The sequence below is a fragment of the Thunnus thynnus genome, chromosome 4 (assembly GCF_963924715.1).
Source record: "Thunnus thynnus chromosome 4, fThuThy2.1, whole genome shotgun sequence".
NCBI lineage: Eukaryota > Metazoa > Chordata > Actinopteri > Scombriformes > Scombridae > Thunnus > Thunnus thynnus.
The window spans coordinates 30,424,206-30,446,587 of record NC_089520.1 but is presented as its reverse complement, the minus strand read 5'-3'; the positions used below and the strand labels follow the sequence as shown (position 1 = coordinate 30,446,587).

Genomic DNA, 22,382 nt, shown 5'->3' with positions numbered 1-22,382 from the left:
GGTCAGTGTGTACGTGACATCAGGTTTAGTAGGCAGCATGCCAATCATCTCGGGCGTGTGTGGAAGTCATCACAGTAAAGTTGTGCATATGGGACTTAAACAGTGGAAATGACAAGCTCTTGTTTCCTCTGCACGTCTCATTTTCACTTTCTAATTGGTCGTTTTCAGGTTGGCTTTACGAGAGCAAAACTAATTAGTGTTTCTAAATTCAGCAGAAAAAAAAGTCAGTCGGCTTGATTGTTCTGGTTTCCTCTCCTGTGTCAGGCGCTCAACAATAAAATAAGACTCTAATCATTTTCAAATTGCTCGTATTTTTAAACCCCAGAGCTGAATGTCACTCCCGGTCTCTTGGCATTTTGTTTGGCAAGATCAGGGAACAGTGGTTGCCCTCTCGCCTGTGTGCTCTCTTTGTGATTCGTGGGAAGTTTGGACTTGGGGCTGGTGGAAAAAAAACAATGCGTTGTGTTTTAGGTGGGGTTGTTTCTGCTTTGATTGGGAACGTCCTGCTGACAGGAGCAGCCTAGCAAGTTTACAGTAGCTGTGACATTGCTGTTACCTTTATTCAAAGTGCTCCAGCTGCAGCGAGCCCTCAGGAAGCCCAGCGCAGGCCCACATGGGCGGCTGGCGGCCCACAGAGAGGAGAATAAGCCCTGTTTGAGTTGGCAGACGCTCCCCTCTCGGGGAACTTTTGCTGTCTCTGCAGAAAGGCCAGTGGCGGCGGCTCTAGTGGGGCGGCGGTGATTCCAGGGGCAGGATGGGCCTTTTCCACCTCTACTCCCTTTCAGGAAACACATTTTGCCGTTTCTTCCCTCTGTGTTTGAAAATGGGGGGAAGGAGTTAAGGCGAAGGGGCATGGGGCAGTGGGACTGAATGACCCAGCTCAACTGTGAAAGGTTGAGTGCTAATGTGTGGTGATTTGAAAAGGGCAGTTTAATACCCTGAACAAGCTATTTTAGAATGCTTAGGTACTCTCATAACTCACTCTGGTGGAGCTTCATTTATATTGAATAAAAACATTTAAAACATGAGTGCTATAAAACCTACACTATTTTTATTTTTCATCAACACTGTAGGGATTCAGTCTTCAGAAGCTAGTAATTAAGAAGTGCTTGATCTAAGGTTAGGGAGGAGCAGTGTTTAAATGCAATTAGAGCTAAGCTCAAATTAATTTGGACTCAGTTACAGTTTTTGGAATGTGTCATTATTTGTTTAATCAAGGGAGTTCTCGTTTGAGATGCTAAATATGTATCCACAGATATGTAAAGGGAGGGGGAGCTATTTAATTCTGCCTTAATGAATAATAATTTGAAAGTGACCTGTTTTATGTCCCTCCACTATTGCTCTCACACTCCACTCTGAGGTGCACGTGTGTGTACGTACACACACACACACACACACACATACACACACACACACACACACACACACACACACACACACACACACACACACGCGACAGCCAACAACCAAATAAGAGACGCAATTTGGTTAACGGTCGGAGGTGACTGTTTTTATTATTTAATAAGGTGATTGTGGAAAAACATGTATGTATTTGCATTTTATTAGTCACCTTCATGTTTCAAATAGTTTCCACTGTCTTTTCTCCCCCCTTTCCAACACCCCCACGTCCCCCACTTCCCTTCCTACCTCCTCTCCTCTTCTTCTCTCCTCCCCTTCTATGTGCTGCTTACCGGTCCAGCCAGGAGACTCCAGTGGTGACATCCTGTGGAGCCAGAGATCAAAGTAAGTACTTCTCCCGCACGTCTGTAGACAGCAGTACAAGTCAGTTTAACACAGGCACTGCTCTCAAACAGAAACATTACTTGTGACCAACTTTGCATCAAACTCATCATTATTTCCTAACTTTTAGACAAGCACGTTTTAATGCCTTTTCAAAGAAGGGCATTATATGGAAATTATGAGTTTGAATGCCACAAAATGATAAGAAAGGTTTTGCATAGTAACCGATTTCCTCATTTCCTGATGCAGTTGCATATTTACATCACTTTGAATGATGCTGAACATGATGACAACAACAGTACCCAGTCAGCACAGGTCCTCTCAGTGTTGACCATTGTAAGTTGACTGTGAACCTGAAAAGTAAAGAAAATTGCAGATAGTGTGCTGGATCATGTCTGCATCCCCTGACTATCCTAGAAGTCATTACTCCTTGTGTGGTGTATAAACACGTCAAAAACAAACAATGACCCTGGGCAGACGCCACACTGCAAAACAATTTCAAAGCATGCAGTGTAGTGTAAACACAAAACATGGCTAACCTTCACGCAGGAAAGACTTCACCTCAAACCTGGTGTTTATTTTACAGTCCCTGTCGACCTTGGTGAGATATATTTTACATCTCTTCGGTTCTTTTCAGGTTGATATTGCTCAGGTTCTGTGCAGACATTGAGTGGATCTCTGTAAAGTTATGCTTAATAATGAATGCATTCCTAGTGGTAGAATTAATTAAGATTGAACACAAATGAGTTTTTTTAGGCTCATAATATTGTGTTGTGTCTGAGGTTGCTTATATTTATTATTGAAATGTGTTTTAAATATATATTTCCTATTAAGAATATATAGGTTTTATGTAGATTTAGGATGGAAAAAGGTCTGAAATAGCATTTAGACCATCATAGGACATTAAAACTCTCAATGGAAAATATAGTAATATGTTTATTTTACCAAAAATCCATACTGAAGTGATTCCAATATAAATTTATACAAAAACTCCCCCAAAAAGAACAGAAGAAATACACAAAAATGATCCACCTCTTTAATATCAGAGGTAGATGACTTGTGAGCAAGCTCAAATGTTGTTCCGAAACAAGTGTAAATACTGCTTTGCTGGGTGTAAATTTCCCGTACAGGGACCCCACGTATCAAATAATGAATATTCATATTCTTGTTTCATAGACTCTTCTGCCTCTGCAAGCTCTTTCACACTGAGCCGGGGGTGACTGTTTGGCGATGTGAACCCGTACTTTTAATAAAGCCCAGCTGCTGAATGATCAAATAGTGTCTCTAATTAAGGCCTGAGTGTACACCCATGTAAAATTCTCTCTGGAATGCTAACAACCTGTGATATTTCCAGAGGAATTTGCTGTGCAGGTCTCAGAGAAGGGAGGGGAGTTTGGGGTTTGGAGGGAGGAGGGGCAGTGTTCATGTGGCAAGCCAACATGTTGTTCACATCCGTGTCAGATTGAGGCTAATGAAGGCCAGACTGATCCTTGGATGCAAGCCTTAAGTAAATGATCCCTCTTTGAATATATTAGAGCCCCATAGCAGCGTTGTGCCTCCCTGCCGTGCCAGCGCTGCTACGTGTTGTCTTGTGGTCTGACGAGGCCGGTCAAAATGGCAGTCACGGTGTTCGATCATGTTGTATTCCATCCGCCCTGATTTCAGTGTATCTTAACACACAGTATTGTTACTCTGACTTGGTGGTGAGGAACTACACACACTGATTGTTTCCAGGTTAGTGTTTCTGCAAAACATTTTGATAGTAAATGGAAAGTATGAGTGTTGTGTCATTTGACAATGTAAATGAGACATCTGAAATTTTTCCCCACCCTCTGAAGAGGGATTGAATTTACATAACAGGCTGGGGTTTGATACTCATGCAAATAGTTCATTTAGACAAACCATAGTATTTCTACTTTTGCAGTTGTTTTTAGCTGTAATTAGTATGAAATAATTTTGATAATCATTTTAAAATAACAGTAATAAAATGAATATATAAATAAGTAAAGTGTAAGGAAAAAGAAAAAAAAATCTCACAGACATAACTTCACTGCAATTTATGGCCACAATGCCACTTTGCATGTAAATTCATCCTAAACGTGTAATTACGAGGCACTTTTGAATATTGATTGGGAAGACAAGGACATAGAAATGAAGCACTTGTGAATGCAGCAGTCCTAAGCTACTGTAACATCTCATTAATAAATACCTTTCTAGCTCTTTAGTGCTGGGCTTGCCTTAAACTGAGTGAAACAATGTCGTTTGATTTTCGCTGATATAGCATGTGTACTTCATAGATGGATGGATCGGATGGATCCAATTAGCCATGGTCATCGCTCATGTATTTAAGCTGACAGTAGGAGTCTTGCATAGAATATTCTTGATTTTGGTAGTTTGGTGACATGCTCTTGCAAAGCACTTTAAAAGCCCATAAAGAGCACATTGTGAAGAATGCACACTTGATGGAGATTTGATTTACAGCTGTAGCGAATTTTCTCAATTAGACATGGGAGGGTAATAATTGATTTTCAATAGGCAGTGTACAATGATGGGGAATTCTTAAAGGATGATAAAGTAACCAAAATTCATACCTTTTTCCTTTTTTATTATATACAATCAACACTGCAATTATTCTTGACTTTTACTTAAGATTTCATACAGGGTTTATTAGCAGATAATGCATCTTTTTAATCCAGAGCACTCACACTTCTACAGCCTATACAGCACGCATTTGCAGCAAGCTACGAGGATTGATGGCTTGTGACATCAGCTGCACAGGTGCTCGTAGTGTCTCGTAAGGCCTCCTGACCCTCCACACCATGTCTACCATGCTGGCCTGTTTGTAAGCGCAAAACCCTGTTTGTAAACACGGACAGATGAATGAGAAACACATTTGCCCGGGTCACGCTTAGCTTGCAGACAGGCACAACACAACGTGACAAGCAACAGATGTGTCACACAGGCTGAAATCAAAACAGCCGTCCAGCATGGAGTTGTGCACACCATCAGACATGGTTGCTGTGATGAGGCGGCAAGGCAGCGAGTGCTGCTGGCAGATGAGACAAGGCAGCGCCTCTGCTGCTCCCAACATCCTGTCTGGAAGAGGACAGGCCTGTTTGTAGGCTGCTTTGACACTCCTAGTCACTTTGTCATCTGCGGTGCTCGCTGCAGCTCTGATCACATGTGCACACTGAATTCAAAGAATGTCATATCAGCCATGTGAGAGGTAGGCTCCCAATGAGACAACAGCCAAAGGGGATGTCCTTTTCAATACTGTGTGAGTACAAATGCACAGTGCGCTAAGACAAAATAACATCATATGACATCATTCTGAATGCTCTTATGCTGTCTTTTTTTCAGTTTGAAAAGAAGTTGGTAATAAAGTGTGTTTTCAGAACAGAGAGACCGGTACTACTCTCAGCCAATCCATGATGTCCACTTCATGCAGACTGATTGTTGTGTTTGACAGTGGCAGTAAAAGTGCAGCAGGCATTATCTTCACAGAGGGACCATGTTAATGATATTCTCAGCAGCTTAATCTTCCTATTGCCACTGCCCTGTAAGCAAATAGTGTGGCTTCATGTTGAGCTGTGGGGGGAGAAATTGGAATCCATCATCAGAACAAGTGAATGAATGAGGGTGCAGCAACAGCTGCTTGACTGATCATGTACTACAGACTGTCACCCCACATCTGTTTACCACTCCGACAGCCACATGAGTGTTTATATCCACGGGTGTAATTGAGCTATTTTCCTGAGGCCAGCTGTAACCCACACTAAGTTATATCCCAACTTTCCATTAAAGCGTGGGGGGGAAGTTTTACTGATAGTAATCACGCCCAGCAACACTGCGATGTAAATATGGCTTATCAGCTTTGCCAATTTGGTTAAGTGGCATGTACGTGGGTGATTCACATATCCAGCTCTGTCACACACAGGCCACATAGACACAGGCCACATAGAATAGTCACAGCACTTATTAAACATAGGTAACTTGCATTGTTAACAAGCATGTATGCAGGAAAAAACGTAATCATGAACATAATGGTGTGTCAAACCTCTAATGTGTAGAAAAAAATGTAAATATACTCACAGTGTCTTCAACCTGACATGTGGGAAAACTTAACTGTCTGCATTCAGTATGTACAGTACATGGAAATTTAAATGGGAATATCTAGATCTAAAACACACCATTTAAATATTCAAATGTTAACACCAAACAATATAATGCATTATGGCTTTTAGTATTTGCATACAACTCTGTTTGCTGCTGTGAGCTAGGGATGATACAAGGAAGAGAGAGGGAGGGAGAGAGATAGCGAGGGAGAAACACTGACTGTAGGATATAAAGCACACAAGCAAAGTCTTTGTCTGCCAGTCACAGAAAAATGGCATCTGATAACTGTACAAACTTTGTTCTTTAAAAACAAACCTACCATGTTATTTTATGTGTCATTACTGAGCATAATATATCAGTATTAGTTTAATGGTTTATAGTTTATTGACATTTCTAGTACAGTAATTAAAAAACTGAAATGTTAACATTGAACATTATTTTGTATATTCATGTCATTGCAAGTATAGGGGAAAACCAAATATATTATCTCTGACATCTTGCAGAGATAATGTGCCACCAAACAGAGCTTCTACGTGTGGTGGACTCTCTCCTTCCACCACACAACTCAATATTCACTAATCTGTAGAAGCATTTTCTAAGCGCAAGTACACACAAGTTACTAACTTAAGTCTTTCTGCCCTTAAATTTTAGTTTTAGCTTTAAACTTTTAAGTGTTTTTTCCTAGTTGCAAACTACCCATTTTACACAAAAAACACTGTGAGGTTATGCAAGGTGCTCAAAATGTGGTCACTTTTGAAAAAGTACTGCACCTTGTGGCTTTTTTGCAGAGCAGAGCTTCAAATTCTTTTGTTTAAGCTGTTCAGAAATGTGATATCAACTGTATTTTTTTCTCATTTAACCAATCACATTGAAGGGGAAACTAGATAATCAGACAACAAACATGCACATTTAAATCAGTATCTATAGCACGCTAAGCTGTGGGTTCAGTCACAAAGGAGTAACAGGTAAAATGAAAGTCTTTAACTATAGAAACAAGGAGCTTTAAAAATAATTTATCTTCCCAAAAAACATTTTTCTACACAAAAAGCTCCATATGTGCAAACAGGCAATATGCAGCATATTAAAATAGGATCTGTTGGCTTGGGAGAAACAAAACCATAATGGAAATATTGATCAGGAAACCTTGTGCAACTGATTACTGGTCTCTGGTAGGTCATGGAAATGTTGCCCAGAAATTGTGGTTTTTTCCATTTCCAGCCACATTAGCGGTGTCTTCTTTTAAATAAATAAAACACTGTGTATTTAGCATGAGTACATTATTCACGTTAGTACAGTAATTAGCAACAGATGTCACCCTTTTTGGCCGTTTTGTTTGTACTACACTTTAGAAATATACATGACACTAAATAATCAGGTCTTTTCATTCATCGCTCTCTTCACTCACCTTTTCTCTCAACTTCCTCATCATCTTGGCAGTGAGTCTGCAGGTCAAACATTAAGCAGACAGACTCTGAGGGACGGGAGGAGGAAGAGGGACAGAAGGGCAGGAGAGGGCCCCGGCCACTATCTGACAGGGTTAAACACAGTGAAGGATTGCCAGTCCAAGCTGTGGCATCTGTAGCCACCGTCAACACGCACTGTAATTAAGTGCAATCTGCAAATTATAATACTATATGCTGTGCAATAACTGCTTCCAGTAATGAAAAATTTAAGGGAAAAGGGGGGGGGGGGGGCATTACTTGACGCTTTTTCACTTTGTGTTTAAATTTAGCTGGTGTCATTGTCCAGCAGTGTGATTAATAGTTTATCAGTCTCTACTATACATCTCCATGAAATATCTCTTTCCATCTGTCATTAAACTGCACTTGGAAATTGGTCAGATTTTCAATCAGGCATAGCTTAGACCAAAAAAAGGAAAAAATTACAAGAGGAAATAGCCAGTAAGATGTACTCATATGCAGGTAAGGCTGTGACCCAATATAGGACATCATTTGTAGAGTAAGTCTTTCTGTCAGTATGCCTCTGCACTCTTCTCACTTAAAGAAATACTCTTTTTTTTGTCTTTTTTTTTGTATGATAATTGGATCGAGACCTCATACAGGGCACAATATGCATCCTAAATGTGCTTTTAAATAAGCCTGAGGTGTGTAGCCATGAAAGTTAGTCGTGAGAGAGGGGCCTACCGCAAGGGGTTGACCAGCGAGCCAGAGATTGGCTTCTCTGTCAAATAAAGATTAGGCCTTTACTTCACCATCTAATCCCTGTAAATCTCCTATGGAGGAACTTGGGCAGTGCTGGGTTTTTAATGGCGCAGAGGCTTCACAGCCTGCATGTCTTCTTTATCTCTGAGTGTGGATACAGTAACCTGTGGTCTCTGGTTAGTCAGTGCATTTAAAACTGGATTACAAACCAGTTTAAGGTGAACCAAGAAGGTTGCTATAATTTTAAAATATGCTTTTTTTTATTAAATAATGACCAGTGCTTGTTAGCGTTCCTGGCTAACAGGCTATATATCAGTTGAAGTTACTCATGAAGCACTGGCATTTTACATTTTGCAGTTACTGTATTAAGATAACTTGGTGCTGTAATGTGACTTCTCTGGTTTAATTATCTCACATTTAGTTATTGAATGTCTTAGTTTTTTTCCTCAACTAAGCTGAACATTCTTTTTATTGAATTATTAATGTGTATATTGAATTATTGAAGGAAGAAAATTTCTGATCAGATTAATATTAACTCCCTGTGAAATATTAATGACTGATGTTAAAAACGATGAACTTATGGAACTATTAATATAATCATAAACAGACATAGTAAAAAGTGGCATGGAGTCAAATGTGCGAGGACGGCTCCAATTCCTTTTAATGCACTTTCCCTTGAGGTCGGTGAATATGAAATATTACAGTGGTCGACTTTGTACTGAGGCGCTTGGCTGGTGTCATTGGCCAGTCCTGCCCTGAGGCTGACGGAGGTGTCACAGGGGGAAGTTCACCAGCATTTGTCTGCAGGTTACCTTTGTCACCTTGTCCACACACGACCAGGGGAAAAACTACAAAGATGTTTTGGTGTTAATATTAGGCAGGCTCCCCCATCACCCCTGCTGATTGGCAGAGCTCCACTGATAGCTCTAACATTCGGCTCCTCCTCCCGACTCTCTCTCTAAAGACTGGTGGCTAAACTCAAATGAGACTGGTGTCTGCTTTACCTTATTTTTCTTTTCTTTTTTTTTTCACCAGAGCTTGCACAAAGTGAATTTTATCTAGCAAGCCTAGAGGAGCTTAAATCCAGTCTTTTGTCAGATTTGATTGAAACTCTCTTTAGATTAATGATATTCAGCAAAGATTTGATATATCATTTGCCATTCTTCAGTTTGTTATTACGATATTCCCATTGTATTCATAAAATATGGAAATCAGAAAAAAATAAACCATTATTGTAACATAATGGTAAGCACCTAGAAAATATGGTTACATTAATTATGTTTTAAATGCTAATGCCAGTGAAGAACATAATAACGAAGACATGAAAGACTCCCTATTTAAAATCTGATAGCCAGGGAGAAGCAAATTATTTCAAATATTTGATATTTAAATTATTTTCAAATGAACAGAGACATGAGTAGAGCAGAGGCGAGTAGTTTCCCCTGGTGATCCTCCAGGCTCCTTTGTTTCCTTGGTGTGTCTCCAGCTCATTAATGTTCTAAGCATGTGAGAGAACCAGACCATACTCCATAACCCATAGCTGGGTGACAGCTCAGGCCCAACACACACATACATAGTACACACACACACACACACATGCATTCACACGCATACACAAAAATCCCTCAGCTGTTTAAAGTCCACTGGCTCTTTCAGGAAGTGATGGCCGCTGAGCTGTCCTGATTAAAATGACAATAGTCTAATTAACTCGACCTCAGTGTCAGTGCACTAAAACGGCTGATGGCCCGCCAGTTCCTGTTTGAAAACCTTTTGTCTCCTCATCGTCCAAAAATATGACTTTTTTTCCCAGCAAAACGCCTCAACCCCATTTGACGAGATTTGCTAATGGCAATTATTTCTCATAAGCTAATTAAATCTAGGCAAAGTTTTCCATTCTTTTTTTTTTTTTTTTCCTGTAGAAATCCTTCTGTGCAATCCTCGAGGGATTTATCATTTGGGGTACAGTATCACAAGCACCTTCAAGCAATGTTAGTCATTTAGAAAATATACAACTCCTAAACGGTGTTTTAGTTTTCAACCTGATTTTATTTCAAGCGTTCTTAACACAGTCATTTAGCACTTCAGTCATCTGTATGTCTGTATCAAAGGTTTGTCTGCTGGTTGTGTTGCCGTCTACTTGCTGTGGCTTCTATCAGTCAACAGGCTGAACAGCCAGATAAAAAAAGGCCAAAGATGGCACACTCAAGCAGACAAATCCACTTTATGGCCAAAATCCTTCACACTCTGCAACAGACAATATTTGAAAAATGAGACTTTACTCATGCCCCCATAATTCCTTTGCATTATTTGATGGACTCATCTAAAGTGTAGAGGAAAGAAAAAAAGAACAACAACAAAAAAAAACTTTAACGACTGAAGTAGAAACTGCTTTTTCTTCTATTATCCTTCTGTTGGTGATTAAGGTCTATAGGGAGATAATTATGCTTTGGTCTGGAGTTAATGAAACGAAAACTTCTCTTTTCTTGTGAAAAGGAAGGGCAGATCTTTTGTACTGCTATCTGCAGACATCTCCCACCCTTGACAAGGCACACAGAGAATTAGTTTTGTTTTAAGGTTGCAGCCCCCTCCGCTGCCTGTCAGTCTGTGGCTGATATGAGGGATCTGTGAATGAAGCCAGAGTCAATGAGGTCTGTCTCTGCTGCACTGTTACATCTGCCTGTCTGTGAACGTTAGGCACGCCGAAAAAAACATCAAATGAAAACATCAGCACAGGTCATCTGGGATATGTGCTGATTTGAATAAAAGAAAATCCGGAGTAAAAAAGAAAAATATAAATCTTCATTCTAACTACTTCATGTTGTAGTGTTGTTATAGCACTCAGTTCACAGCTAATAGAAACAAGCATGTGTCCTCCCTCCACAAATGACCCTTCTTTGTTATACATAAAAAGAATGCACAGATTTGAATTTATCTCAAGCCAACACTGCAGCCATATGTATCATCTGACTTCAGATGCCCGTGGAGACAGACACCCTTTTTTGAACACATGGAGATGTTGACCAAGCCATTGTCTGGTATGCCGAAGCTGCGCGGCACAAGTAGTGGCCAGAGAGCACATATTAAACTGTCCTTGTAGAAGTTCACATCTGGTGTGTGGAGCTGTGTGTAACTGTGGAGCAGCGTTGCCCCCCCCCCCTCCCCTCCCCTCCCCTCCCTCCCTCCAACAGCACTCTCACATTTCATCATCTGTTCTCCAGCGCCAGGGTGCTCCGGCACAAGTTGGCCGCTCTGGATCCATCTGTTGTTATTATTTTCCACTGATAATTGGCTTGAACAATGGAATGCCTGTGTCCCCCTTGCCTTTGAAACCCTACACCCTGTTTATTTTCCAGAGGTCTCATTTCTGCTCTCCTTTCTCTCTCATACTCCCTCTCACCCCTCAATTTCTGCCTCCCCCCCCCCCCTTTGCAGCCTCCCCTCACCTAGTGTCACCCCACCCTTAGACCCCCTCTCCCCCCCCCACACACACACACACTCCATTTGAGAGGGTTTCACATGAAAATGACATCTTTGACTGGCCACATCAGTATGTGTCACTCAGCATCTGACGCCGCTCTTCAGATTTTCTGGAGGGGCTCAGCTCCCATTCTCCTGTTTTTTTTTTTGTGTGTTTTTTTTTTTTTTTTTGCTCTGACGGCCTGGCAGTTTTCTCCAGGAGTTTCCCCCAACACCACACGCTTCTGCATTCCTGTCCTGAAAAGAGAAAAAATCTGAGGGAGAGACAGATAGATGAAGAGAATGAGCAGGAGGGAGGAAAGTGGGGATGTAAGAACTTTAAAAAGAAAGACATGGTCAATAGACCATGGTATAAATACATTTTTCCTGCAGATTAAAATTCAGCTTTTATTTTTTTCCCACTAGGAGGTGTGAAGAGGAGAGGCGTACGTTAAGATGAATTAAAGGATCACAAGGTGTATTTTTCTTATCCAGGACATAATTTAATGAAAACCCACACCAAAAACTGACCTACTTAAATTAATTAAATTTGATATTTTAAATTTTAATTAGTGTTTTAGGTTGTAATTAAAACAGTTTCATGTTGAAGTCTTCATGGTCTGGTTGCATTCTTGTGTAGTTTTCTCAGCATCGAACCGTCAGACAACTGTTTAATGTAATATTGGCAAAGTAGTTCGCCGATACTGTTAAAATGTAGATTATCGGTGTATTCAACAAGGTGTAAACATGACAATTACACCAGAATATCTGATTTTTGAAATATGTGTTGCTGTTTTCCAGCTTCTCTATGATCTTCTGTTCTTCTCATTAAGGACATTTTTGAGGATTGAGGAAGTATTTTCTTTTTTTCCTTCCTTTTGTTCTGCCTTGTGTGACCGTGTTGATGTTCATTTGTTCTGCCTGCTCTTGTCTAATTAAAAGAGGCCAGGACAGGTAGGGCTCGCAGCAGGCATCTGCTCTGTGCCCGTTCTTCATTTGCTGAGTGTTTGTGTTTATGCAAAGGGGCCTCTTCCTGCATATTTAATCTAGAGCAAGGCACCGGCTTTTGTTGTGTTTAGACCACATACCTCCAGTCCCTCTCAACACTGCAGTCTAGGCTTCTCTCTCTCCCTCTCTCCCTCTCTCTCTCTCTCTCTCTCCCTCTCCCTCTCTCTCTCCACACATACATACACACATACGCAAACACACAAACACACTCAACTACCACACACTACTTCAACTACTCCATACCTGCTACTTTCACTGGCAGCTTTCTCCTCTTCTTCAGAAGTGGATTTGAAAACACTCAGTGCTTGGAGGGAATCTGCATCAATATACAGTTACCTGAACATGATGAAAGTCTGTTTAACTGTTCAAGGGTAAGTCTGTATAGATTTCACTATCTTTCCCTGCGTTTTCTCTTTTTTTCTCCTCCTCTCTTGCTTATGGGGCATGGGTGGATGTGTGTGCATGTCCATTCAGGTGTGTTTGTAGGTGTGTTCTGTAAGTGATTGACAGAGTTGACGTATATGAGGTAGATAGCAGTTGTTTTTCACTGTATGGACTAAGTAGGAGCCACTATTTCGTCATGTGGTGTGACTGCAAGTGATTTGCATGTATGCCTCAAGTGCCATTATAATTTCTCTAAATCCCTGTTTTTGAATTCTAATGCAGTCCATAGCAATTTATATCAATGAAGTATCTTGATAAATACAAACAGGTGTGTGTCTGGGGTTGTAATTTCAAAGCTAAATGCACAGAAATGAAAAGTTTATGTGTAGAGCAACCAAAGCTTAGCTTGATAATTCAAAGTGCCTGAATGAACATATACAAATATATGACAACATACATATATATATATATATATATATATATATATATATATATATATAAAACACCCATGTTACAAATATCACTGTGTTCTTTAACTGTACATTTTTTATCTGTTTGAATTGCCATGTGAATCGGGGAGCACATGGAAAATAAGAACAAACAGCCTGATCCACAGTATGCATTGAATAGTGGTATGTGCTCTGTAAGTTAAAAATTCACAAATTATTGGAAAATATAACCCAACAGTTAGCTTGTATTTGCATTGTTCTGATATGAATGTGCATACAGGAGGTGTGTATATGGGTGTTTGCATATGTGTGAGACAGAGTGTGTACAAGTTCATGTGCGAAATGTTCCTTTTTGGCCGGACCGCAACAACTGTGCCAGCCCTACAAACCTGAATGTCTGTCTGTCACTTAGTCACTGACTGAATGACTGACTGACTGATGAAGTTGTACCATTTGTTGGCCGAAGGCTGCCGAAGCTTGGGACAGCCAAGTACTCCAGGATGCATTTCGCACCAAATGGCAGCAATGGTGGAGATTGTGAGCCAGGTCAAAAGCTGTAAATTTTGCTGTAGGACTGTTAATATGTCACTTTATTAAGTTTTAATATTTTTTCACTATGTGGGCTGCTTGAGTAGCCCATTATACAAAAACATGAGCCTCTTACAGTGTCCCCGTGGATCCTTAAAAAGTCTTAAAACATCTTAAAATAATTTAAGGTTTAAAAATGCCTAAAGATGTCTCAATTTTTAGGAGAGGCCTTAAATTTTGATCTGTATAAAAACAATGAGGATAGATATTGTAACATTTACAATAAGGGGAGAAGACCAGGGATAAACCTATATAATTCTATGCAAACAGTAGTGCACCGCAAAATTAAGCCCTCTGGCAGAGCTACCAGAGCTTACATGTCAAAGAATATACACCTACAGTCATTTCATATATATATATATATATATATATATATATATATATATATATATATATTCATTACCTCTGTCTGGACATGTAAAAATAACACCTAAATGCAAGTTCACTGGAGTGTAATGTGAAGTTTGTCTACCCAGGAAACCTCCCAATTCAGCAAAACTCAGGTATTTTTTATTTCAGCTATCATGCTTTCAGATATTCCCGCTTACTTGTAAGATTAATTTGACTGTAAAGGCCTCATTCTTCTGAGCAAAATGAGGTATAGCACTCCATGGTTTGATAGAAATGTGATTGACAAAACAGGTGTTCTACCATCAACAATTGTGATTCTATAGCGCTACACGTGGGAAAGTCCTTGCACTGTGCAGTCTATAAATTACTCTATGAAGATTTCAAGGGAGAAAAACACAAGTAGGCCTGTGTAAAGAGGGATGTGACAGTGGATGGGTGCAAACACCCATCCACTGTTCTGGCAGCTGTGTTCATATTCAGCCATATCTACCGGATGTTATTCATCATACTATGTAATATAGAGTCAGTCCTATAGTGCCACTACATTAGGCCTGCATCCAGAGATTATTTTAGTAATCAAGTATTCTACTGATTCCATCCATCAATTAACCGAGTAATCGCACCCTATGCTAATGCTAATGCTAACGTTAATGTTACCTTGTGTCGTGTCCACTCCGTGGACTGGATGCTCTCTGCTGAGATGCTGACGTATTGATGTGCTTTTGTGGTAAGCTAGTTTGGTTTTACACACACTGTACAGAGTTTTCATGTTGTTTCAGCTTGAATGATCACAAACTTTGTCATTTTCTCTGGCCTGCCTCTTCTCTTCACCCCTCACTGTTTACTCTCACTTCCTCCATTTTACAATCAATCAAATCACGTCTTCTTTGCATCATGTTGTTGTTGGGTTTGACACTTTTAAATGAAGAGGGGTGCCAGTCAGAGTCACATCTGACAAATAATAATTATGAAAATAGCTCCGTCAAACAATACAAAACCTTAAAGCAAATAGTAAGCAGCAATGAAATATACCAAAAACCAGCACTGCAAAAACAGATAGACCACACCTCAATTCAGTGTGCGTGTGTAACTCGTCCATTGACTGTATGCAGTCCAAAGTTTGATTGTGGAGTTGTAAACAGTGTAAACCATAAAGCTTAAATGCAGCACTAGTGGTAGCTATATCACTTGGAGGTTGTGTAGCCTAATTGAAATTGTGTTCCTTGAAATGTTTAGGCAGTAACTATCAGTATTGGCAGATATAGACCTTTTTTTTTTTTAAATACAGTTTTTCAGTTGGATCCTAAAATGTATTTTGTTAAGGAAATTTTACTTAAAGAACATGATTTGTTATTAATATTCAACAATCCTAATTTCTCCAGCAATGAACAATATGTCATTTATTTGCTCATTATTTTAGCCAAATTTTACATTCATAAAATGAAATTCTTGAAGTTACCATCTTACATTACATTTAAACAAACAGATCTAAGCATAAATCCTCAAACATTTCATATACGGTCCATCCATTGACTAGGTTTTGACCTAGTCCTGTTTTCTGTGCAGCAGGGTTGGAGGTGATAGTAAGTGGTAACCCCATAGTGATGCGTCAGAGTATTAGTTCCTCCCCTCACTCATCGCCCCTTGTTCTCCCTTTGTCTTTGTCTGGGGAAATGGAATCTGCCGCTTATTGATATTAATAGCACACAGGATTTGTGGTTGGAGAAGAGCTGGGACCTGGGTGAGAGTGGAAACTTGATATGGCTGGGTAGAATTGACAGTCCTCCTACTTGACAGGGTGGAAAGGGGTTGGTTATAAAAAACAGGATTGCATAATGTTCACCGCACGTTAGCCCTCGGTGTGCTGTACTGTACACGCGTGATGAGGGTTGAACTTTTTGACTGCGCTGATCTAATTTCATGTGCAAGTGTGAGACCTTTTCAACTGTGAGGATCCTGAGCTGCCCCAGCTGTGACTTCTCAGCAGACAAAATAAAACAAAGTGTAGTTATCTGATGGTTTGCCTCATGGATCAATAGTTTAGAATTTCTGAAGACACAAAGTAGTGTGCATTGGGTATCCACTCGATAAGACTTTTTGTATTCAGTGAGCTCATTTAAATAGTGTAAAGAAATGCGTGGCTTTGTTTGTTTTGGGTTAGGAGTGAAATTCCACTTCCTTGGTATTAAGGCAGCAAAGCTCTCTGTGTGCACTCTGTGTACTTTGTTCTTAGCTCAGCAAAACGTGAGGGCAGGTCCAAAGAATCTGGGGGATCAGACAGGCCTGACATTCACCAGACTGCACTGTTGCCTTTTAAGCTTAGAAAAAAAAGAATCTGAAAAAAAGCATCCAGAATAAGGGCTGGCTGGATTGAAGTCGGGTTTAATTGGTGGGTTTTGAGTCTGTTTGCGTGTCAGAAAGTGCTGTTGTTTACAGTCTGTGTGGGTGTTACAATATAATGCCAGGATCCTGCCAATCACATCAAAAAGAAAAAAACAATGCTTGTTTTTTCACTTTTTCAAATGCTGCCTTTTTTGTCTTTACGAGTCTAAGCCATGTTTTTCATTTAATCAGTCCTTCTTAATAAAAGCACAAAAGGAAAGAGGGAGAAAATAGTGTGCAGTCAGCCCTTTTTGCAGATCAGATCATACAGTAAGCAGCTGCGTTTGTTGAGAAGTGAGTCATGCTTTAGATTTTCCTGTGTTTCAGAGCACAGACAGTGACTTGGAAAATCTCCTGCACACACCCTAAAAACAAACACCAGTGACCCTGTATATAGTTATCACTGACTCTACACAAGTAAAACTCTCCTACGCCCTCTTCTTATTTACACAATGCTCTTAATACGGATCCACCAGCCTTGAGGAGTGGTGAACCAGTGTCACTACTTTTTTTGTTCTATTGAAACACACCACAAGCCCCTGGCGTGATAAATTGATACTGTAGATTTATTCAGATGCTGATGCTAAGTGATCGAAGCATCCCGGATGGGCTGTAAAGAACCACGAGACAACTCTGGCAGCCTCCTATTGACAACCATTGAGTTGAGCATTAATTAATATGGTAATGATGTGTGAAGGTTCATTAACAAGCTGCCACAGAAGTAGCCACAGATACAGTATTAAGCATGCTTTGAGTAATTAATGGAATAACTTTACTTAGTGGTAAATATTCATGGGCCCTCATCTTTTTGTCTGCACAGTGTGAAGAGAGAGGAGAGCCTGTCCATTAGAGGAGCTGAAGAGCTGTCCACAGTGAATGCAGGCCTTTTGTTGGGATTGGGTGCGTTTCAGTGGAGGGGTATTAATTCATATTTTGAACATGCAATCTTACAACAAAGCCAAAGGCACTGATAACATACCTGGGACTAGAGAGCATATTGTGAAGCCGTGACCTCCTCACAAATAGGAAAGTCCACTTCACAGGTTTGTGGACAGAATAAAATGAGTCTTTGTTCGCACTCAGATGTAACCACAGCAGTTCATTACCATAGCAAAAAACCCTTCTGATTGTCCATTTCCTCTGAAAATAGAGTGTTTGCATGTTTTTTTCTCCCACGACCACAATGAAGCCTGTAGTATTTGCATAGGGAATGGAAACATTTATTTGGATCATCTGATCCTCTAAAGGCACCAGGTTAATGATCATGGTATCTATTGAACACAAGAGTCTTGTAGCTACTATGAGATATTTCTTTGTCAAAAGAAAGTCTTTGTTGTCCCATTTTCCACTTTGTTTAACACAGCACTCCCACAACATGCTCCCAAGACTTTACAAGAGAAGCTTGCAAAATGCTCCTCAGTTTCCTTTGTCTTTTGAAATTGTTGCATTTTGATTCATATTCTCAGCTTAGGCCTCTTACTGAGCATGCACATAACCCACCTAGGTGGGTAATTATCTCAACCAGGAGTTGTTCTATTCCCTAAAATCTCAATGTGGGAGTGTGTGATGGGCTCGGTTTTCCCAACCGGGCGAAGCAGCATGTGCTTGTTTATCCTCACCCTACGTTCTCCGCACCCCCACTGTTCTAAATGGCAATATTACAGCCTTGTGCTGTTTGAAATGGAGACAATTATCTGTTTAGGTATTACAAGATGGGCATTATATTACAAGGAGAAAAGGCGTACAGCTGCTATCAGGATCCCGTTGTTGCCTTTTTTCTCCAATACAAATTTTCCATCATTATAATGATGGAACATTTATCTAAATGGATGTTATGCATTGGGTAAACTCATTTAGCTCCCGGGGCTCTTTCAGGTGATGGGAATTAATGATGTTTAGTAGTTTGAAACTGAAAATATCTGTCATTTGTCACCACTCGCCATTGATTTACGATTCCATTGATGATATGTTAATTGAAGTGTAATGAATCACAATAATAGGGTAGTTGTGTGGGAATGGTCCATTTTCGATGATTGTTCAACCCTCAGTAGAGTTCAGAGCGAGCTGCATGTTGACTCGCATTTTCAACAAGGGCATTTAACACATAATTAATGCTGAAACTGGGCAAGTTGGGCCGCTGTGTTTTTATCTATGCTCAGTCAGCTTTAGATAAACACTTGCACAAACGCCTGGCCACAGTTTTGACTGCCAAATGTAAACGGCAAAAAAGAACAGTGGGAGAGGGAGTTGGAGCTTTTTTTTTTCCCTTTCATATTTGGATATGCTTTAATGCTTTTATTCAAATGCACCTGGGATATTGCCCCACAGTCACTTCTCAGTTTACCATAAAAATAAGATTTTGTTTCCTTCTCTTTTTTTTTTCATCTTTCCTTGCCTGGGTTGAGTGCTCAGTTAGGAAAGCTGTGTGCATGCAGATCAGGGCCACCCAGGGGAGTTGAGTCAGGGCAGACCAGGTACAGGTACAGTGCGCTCACCACCAGGGGGAGGCCAAGGAGGGCATCTACTGTCAGTAATATGAAAAGTTTTTGTCTTGCAAATAAACCATTCAGTCACATCAGACAGCCCCATTGTTCATTTATCATCAGTGGGTGTAGTTGTAGTTAACAGACAGATGGAAATGCAACGATGTGTGAGGCGGTGACAATAGTAGTCACAGGAGGATAAACGAAAGGTGCTGAAATGGTGGCTACGCGGCTGTAGCAGCCACAGCAGGTACACTGACTGGTACTTTTCTTACAAACAAAGGGAAGCAAACAGCACAGGAATGTAGAGAATTGATTTCTTTCTGATGATTTCTCAGAACACGTACAGTATAAGACTGTTTGTGCACATCATCAATTCTAATCAATAGCAGTAGCAACCGGTGGGCAAGTTGTTATAGGTAGCATTGGCAGTTTACACCCATGCACTCTTTTGGGGTTTTTTTTGTAAATTGTCTTGTGGGTGCTGATGACAAGCAGTGGTAATTTTTTCAGAACTGTAAATAATTCTTCATCTTGTGTTCGCAGGGCGAGGAGGCTGTTTTACCACCGCTGGAACTGAAGATTGCTTTAAATAAGCAAGTCCTTGTAGAAGGTAAACACACAATCATTCACCAGACTCCATGTGTGCGAATGCTGTATTGAATTGGCTTAATAATTAACTGAATGCAGTGTGGTTGTCTTGTTTGTATAATGTATGTTGAGTGTGTATATGCGGGGCAGGAGAGTTGGGGGGGAGGGGTGGGGGGGGGCTCGACAGGTGCACTCTGTCAGTGGGTTGAGAAGTTGCTGATCTGAGACGAGCATGGTGAGCACTAAAGGGACAGTCCCCCCCGAAGGACTAAATTGGGTTGAATTAGTTGCACTATTGAAGGACTTGTAGTCATGTAAGAAAATGAGGGCAGGATGACGGCTGCTTACAGTGGAGATAACTGTTTGTGCATGTTGACATTTGTCGGGAAAGCTGAAATATGGTAATGCCATGTTTACCAAACAAGAAGAGATTTACTGCACTCAGTCTTGTTATCTTTGGTATCTCAGCCATTCTGGTTGATATCTCCTGTTTGCTCCTCACACCCCTACTCCTATCAGAGAAGGTTTGGGGCCCCCAGGATGTGAACTTTTGGCTGGAGTGATCCAGTGGGGCGGAGTAGGACTATTTGGTGGTGGTGGTGTGGGGGGTGTTAACACTTCGGGAGCTCTGGGCTTCAGAGGAGGAGTGTGTCTGTTTTTTGTCTCTAACAGCTTCAGCCTCACCGTCATCTTTTTTTCACTCACTTCTGGTTATCTTTATTATTTCTTCTCTGTCTCTCACTCACTGTCTCTCCCTCCATCGACACCACCAACATGTTGTGACTTGTAGGTAGATAGGTAGGACATAATCTGACAAATAAAGACAGTACAGCTGAGCAGTGCTGTTTTGTTTGTGGCTATTCGCAGAGCAAGAAAGCTGTCCTGAACCAAAAAATTTGAGTGTAACTATGGTATTTGTTTTTGGCATTGGCACTGAGTTGAGTTAAAGGTGCAATGTGTAGAATTTAGTGGCATCTAGCGGAACGGACTTGCCAAAAATGGAATATAATATTCATAAGTATGTTTTAATTAGTGTATAATCACCTGAAAATTAGAATCATTGTGTTTTTGGTACCTTAGAATGAGCCCTTTATATCTATATAGAGAGCAGATTCTCTTCTATGGAGCCTGCTATGTTTCACTGCCACGTTTCTACAGTAGCCCAGAATAGACAAACCAAACACTGGTTTACACCTTACACTCTAGAGAGGGCCTTTCGCGTTTTTTGCGAGTTTCGTGGTCACTTTGGGGGGGGGTGTTCAGTTGGTTGCACTCTGCAACCTCAACACTACGTGCCATTAAATCCTACACACTGGTCCTTTAGTTTGATAATTACTAAAATATATAGCTGCCTCACCATGGAGTGTATCCTCACATACACATTAGTAAAATTATGAAAGATAAGACAGCTACTGAATATTTTACATATTATTTATATATTTTTCTTGTGGAAATACTCTTATTTCCATCGAATTGTTTCCATATCCTTATTTCCATAACTTGATATTTAGTTTTCATGTCAAGTTTAAACAAAATGCTAAATTTTAACATTTTCATGCTGCGAAAATTATGAAAAGATGCCAACTCCACATTTAACCCAAAAGGGTTAATTCCTACATTGTATCCTTTCTATGAAGGGTGGATTACACTGACTAGCCAATGCCAATATTGATCTAATGTTTGGCAAATTGAAATATTAGCCTTAAATCCTGTTGAGCTGCTTCTCTATGGAGTTTGGCAAAAGCAGCTGTAGCTGTTGTTACAGGTAGCAAAAGCTGCAGGATTTCTGTGAGACTAGTTATATTCCTCTGCATTGTAAGAGGAAGCCTACATAACCACAGTACATGCTCCTTTTTTATTTGATTTAAGCAGTCACCCGACATTTGGAAAACAGACTTGGAGAAAATTTAATTGGAGGATTCATGTTGCTGTTTATCTGGAGTGCATTCTCTGCATAGTCAGGTCCCCACCAGGCCCCTCAGCTGCCTGCTCCAGATGTAAGATGAGCCTTGAAATTTACCAAATGGTTGTGTAATTAATGTTAATGTGGCAAAAATCAGCCTAGTTATTGACACAACTTTCCAATGTGATTTTGATTGGACCACTAATGCAGAAATCCCTGTGGCAGCTTATGGGATTAGTATGTGTTGGTGTTTAAAGCTCTTTTAAAGTGCAATAGACTCTAATACAGTGTGTGTGTGTGTGTGTGTGTGTGTGTGTGTGTGTGTGTGTGTGTGTGTTGGGGGGGGGGTGAGAGAGACAGAGAGAGAGAGAGAGAGAGAGAGAGAGAGAGAGAGAGAGAGAGAGAGGAAGAGAAAGCATGTATGGTGTTCATGTATGTGAACATTTGCACCAAACATAATGTTTGAAATTTTAAAAATAAGAATTTGGAATTCAGGAACAATATTAAAGCAGTCTTACCAAAGATTTGATATCTTTTTGATGTCTTGCTGCTGAAAATGAACACTTACCATCATATGGACATATATATGCGATAGTGCTTCCTATGATGTGTGCTGGCCTGCTTTTTTTGACCAATTTATTCAGACCTAATGACATTCAACTTTCCAGAAAAAGGGCTTCTGCTTAGGAGAGACGTCAGATGCCTGAAATATGTTTCTCTGTTTTGAGGGCTTCAAAATTTTATCGTCTCATGTTGGACTTCATTTGAA

The 22,382-nt window shown here is 40.3% G+C and overlaps 1 protein-coding gene across 11 annotated transcripts in view; it reads left to right on the top strand.

Annotated features, from left to right (window-relative positions):
• The window catches only part of foxp1b (forkhead box P1b), a 159,448-nt gene that overhangs the window by 34,584 nt on the left and 102,482 nt on the right, over nt 1-22,382 (top strand). For all 11 annotated transcript variants that reach the window (XM_067588292.1, XM_067588286.1, XM_067588289.1 and 8 more), the window contains 2 exons: nt 1,700-1,743; nt 19,666-19,732. The gene's annotated coding sequence lies outside the window, so the exon portion shown is untranslated. The remainder of the gene's footprint in view (nt 1-1,699; nt 1,744-19,665; nt 19,733-22,382) is intronic.